Source organism: Danaus plexippus, chromosome 5 (genome assembly GCF_018135715.1).
Source record: "Danaus plexippus chromosome 5, MEX_DaPlex, whole genome shotgun sequence".
In the NCBI taxonomy this organism is placed as follows: Eukaryota; Metazoa; Arthropoda; class Insecta; order Lepidoptera; family Nymphalidae; genus Danaus; species Danaus plexippus.
The window spans coordinates 6,352,499-6,356,792 of record NC_083539.1 but is presented as its reverse complement, the minus strand read 5'-3'; the positions used below and the strand labels follow the sequence as shown (position 1 = coordinate 6,356,792).

General features: G+C 28.7%; 1 long non-coding RNA gene across 1 annotated transcript; it reads right to left on the bottom strand.

Annotated features, from left to right (window-relative positions):
* Positions 1 to 245: 245 nt before the first annotated feature.
* Positions 246 to 2,522, bottom strand: LOC116769187 (uncharacterized). The gene is made up of 3 exons (XR_004353443.2): positions 2,289 to 2,522; positions 1,281 to 1,418; positions 246 to 484 (listed from the first exon to the last, which is right to left on the bottom strand). It is a non-coding gene; the product is annotated as an uncharacterized LOC116769187 (long non-coding RNA).
* Between the last annotated feature and the right edge of the window lie 1,772 nt (positions 2,523 to 4,294).

Here is a 4,294-nt window from a genome sequence, read left to right as displayed (position 1 = left end):
ACATCTATAAATGTTATTATATATTTTTATTTATTTTTTATACTTTAGGTCGGTTACTTGTTGGTAAATTTATAAATCAAATCTTTATCTTCAATTTAAAATTATTTGAAATTAATTATATTTCAATCATCTCTTATATTTATTTAATGAAGTTATGATTATATTACTCATAATTGTATGAAAATAAAGAATACAATAGAATAATATGCAAAGAAATTTTTATAAACTGAAAATGTATACTTTAATGTTACCGACGATGTACTTTAATAGATAAGGTACCTTTGATAGATTTCATAAATAACGTGTAGAATTTTTGTACATAGATTTATTACGTTCGCTAGCGAAAATGGTGGGAGGTTGTTTTTCAATTTAACCAACGGTCTCCTGCTGTTTGACATGCCGCCTGGCGAGCCTCGGTACCGGGTTGGTGAAGCCGGTCGTGTATATAAAGCTTAACATCCTACATCGAATCGTGTATATAGACCTTAAAATAGACAAATTTATTAACCTACATCATAAATGACATTGTTTCTATTTTATTAATTTTATAACCGAGTTCAAACTGTAATATAATCAATCATTTGCGTACAAACATATATTTAGTTAAATGAAATTTAATTTTGTAAATAGATTATTTGTCAGTGAATGGATTCATTGATCATAATTTTAATAACAATATTCTTAAGTTACAAACACATGGTAGCTGTTACATACACCATCAGCTATTTCTAATTATTATGATTGACAGTTTTAGTTAATTGAATTCAAGGTGCGCGATCTTAAATATTAAGTTGAGCTATAGAAAAAACATATACAAACTCGAAACTTTAGTGGTATATAAACTAATATAATGAAAACTTCTTCATATCGTGATTTTGAACATAGATAATATGAGTATATATTAATCCGATTAATTATTATTTAAAAAATAATATTTCTTTCATACTTTATAGTAATGAAGCTTATATTAAATTATGCTATAATTTACTTTGTGGCTAACAGAACTGTTATATTCACATAAAAGCTGTGAAAGGCGTGACCTTCAGCGATACATTAATTTTAGAACGGATGTGAATAGATTAGAACTATTATATAAAAAAAAATTCATGAGATTAATGTAAAGAAAGTAGTTAATAAATAATCAAGTAGAACTCTTAGTTTAATCAAAGTCCTTATATATAGCAATGGATCTAATAATTCCATATTAGTGTATTAATACGTACATTTCTCTTATAATGTAAGTTTACTTAACACATACAATACAATGTGTTATAGCTTACATAAATAAAATGGCAATCGCAAGCCGACCAATGGGCTGGCGGGACCAAAAATCGATGTATCCCATGTCACCGAAACGCACGAATTAAATGCCCTTATCAACAACATTCAATCCAATTAACTGCTTCTCCCAAATAGCCCTTAAATAAAACAAAAGTCGCGGTCAGAGCGACCATTATATCTGAACCCAGATAGCAACGCACTTTTCAAGCTCGTGAAGTCAGCTTTAAATGGTGATAGAATGGACATTAGGGACTTTTATGCACAGGCGGCCCTCTCCTGAAAGGCTAATGGACTAAAGGTATTCCCTTGAAACCTTAGTAATTAATTAATAACACCAGCACGTAAAGTAATTTCGTATTTGTGAAAGGTCAAATTGAAGACTAAAGTTTCTTTGACTTTAATTACACTTATTATTTTCATTTCCCTCTAATGTGAGTTTAAAACAATTTAGTTAACTTATATAGAAATTTTCAAATATAAAATTTTATTATTCGTTAATTTTAGGCTAGTTTCTACCTCATCTTATATCATTACGTATGTTGATTTGTATTATGCACAATTTGATGATGTATTTTAAATACATACATTAATTTTCTTAATCTAAAACCTTAATTTGATTATAAATTAGCATTTGTATGTCTTCTAGACAATTATAATAGAATATCTTTCATTTATAGAAGCGGAATGTTGCAATTCAAAATATTCTTGCGTTAAAAGCATCCAGAATGGTCAAGGTATTTTATCAATATATTTCTCGTCCTACCCTCCGTATCTCCCCTTCTGACAGCGTGTTGATTGGTCCAGCTACAGTGGATTACAAGGGGATACCTGATGACCACTCCCGTGGGTTTTACAGGATTAACGTCCACTCAACTGTTATAAGTCACGTGAATTAAAACAATGACTAGGGACCAATTATTTTGTTGGTAAAACTTTACGTTATATACGAATTTTTTAATTATAAGTACAGATTTGGGGCACAATTTTATGAAAAAAAATATTCTTACCTAAATTGCACATATCGTAAGATGTTATTCGAAGAATCATATATCATAAAATCGAAAAATCGATAAAAAGTACACAAAAAAATAACAATTAATAACATTCGCCATGGACGCCAACAGTTTGATTCTGTTCTCCTTTGGAAGTTTTTCGAACGCGAGAATTTTATTGTCCGTGAAATTGTTTTATTCAATACATTCTCGCACATCGATTTTTCCATTTCCACACCAACAATACAATTCCGCTTTACGTTCGGTAATGATTGCGTTGACGTTTCATTCTCACGGAGTTTTTATTCCGATTTTTAATGATCTATTGTCTAACTCGCTTAGATTTTTGCAGCTTGTACGATTCAAATTTAGTATCTTTTCGGCTAAAAATATTTTAAGGTAAAAAATATATGAAAAATCTTTGTCCTGGTGTTTATGATTTTCATTACTGAACTGGTAAAAATATTTGAAATTAATAGTAATAATTTCAACACTATTTCAAGGTCTTTGCAAGCTGTGGTACCGATTTAAACATGTCGTTATTTTTAGAAAATATTATATTTTGTCTCAACAGCAACGTTCAGTAATTCTAATTATATTTTAGTTCCGTTCGAAAACCGCCGCGGCTTGAGTTTGTGATTAATAGTTTTGAATGTCACATGGCCTCAACATATATTAAATTTATATATTATATGATGAAGTAATTGAACGTTTTGAAATATTGTTTATATATTACTTACGAATATAATTTGTATGGATTAAGAAACAGTGTTCGTTATATCGATCAACTCTTTCAATGAACTTAATTTATTTAAAAGACTTGCTTTTGTCACGATGAAGGTATTTCAATTAAAATGTTATGATTTGCGACAGTCCACATAAATGACTATTATTAAAAACTTTCATGAACATTTTAAAATATATAACTTGCAAGTATTTTAAAGTTGAGTTCGAAGTTTTTTCACATATTTAGTAAAATAATTTGAGTAACGAAAATCTTTAAAATAAATTACTAAAGGCTGAGTTTAAAAATATATATCCAAAGTAACCCGATGACCCACATCCTTCAATCATTTGCGGAGTTTTGTTCGCTTGAAAATAATATAGCTATGAAAAATTTCAATGTTTTGGAGACAAAAGGTGTGAAGGCGATTTGAATGTTAAGACGATCATTAGTGAACTATTGTTGGTAACGCCAACATTAAGAGACACTGCTCCTCAAATACGTTCCTATTTGTATGTATGTATATAACACATTATAATATGTCCAGTATAGCATTTAATTTTTAAGGTAAAATTAAGTAATAGAAATAGTGATAGTATAGGTAAAGCTTTACAATGCATTAAATTAAAGTAAGTTGTTTTTTTCACTTAAAGTCTAGGAAGAATTATCTTTATCATTTTCTTTTATCTTTATTGATAAAATTATATAGATTAATTATTTGATGAAATAAAACTACTAGCATTAGACTTTAGGTCCAACTAATGTTTATTTACTATCTTTATAACATGTTTTTCTTAAGGCATAATTATGTTATCCTATAAAAAAAAACTTTGAGAATCACTGCAAAAAGAATATCAATACAGTATCGACATAGCGGGAGCAGTAACTGACCTACAATGGCTGATGACTTGCAGTTCCATTAACTACTGAAGACCACCTCTATGTACCATAAATTATACTCCGTTAATTGTAACGAACGGTTAAAGAAATTAGCAAAAGGGTTGTTATTGTTATATGCAAATAGAATAAATATATTGTGCCCTTGCAAACGCAGTTAACTCAGTACAAAACTGTCCTTTGTCTGTTTTGAATCGTACGTTCTTAGATGGATAACAGGAGCTGGGTTATTTAACAATTCTTAATACATACAGGATATTAAATTATTACTTTCGAATGTTTCAAAAATAGATATGAATTTTTTTTCTGTATCTGAATATATTGTTGTGTTCGATTACATATTAATCTATACATTTTATAAAAAAAATATGTATAGTTTGTCATTATTATGAGTCGGTAA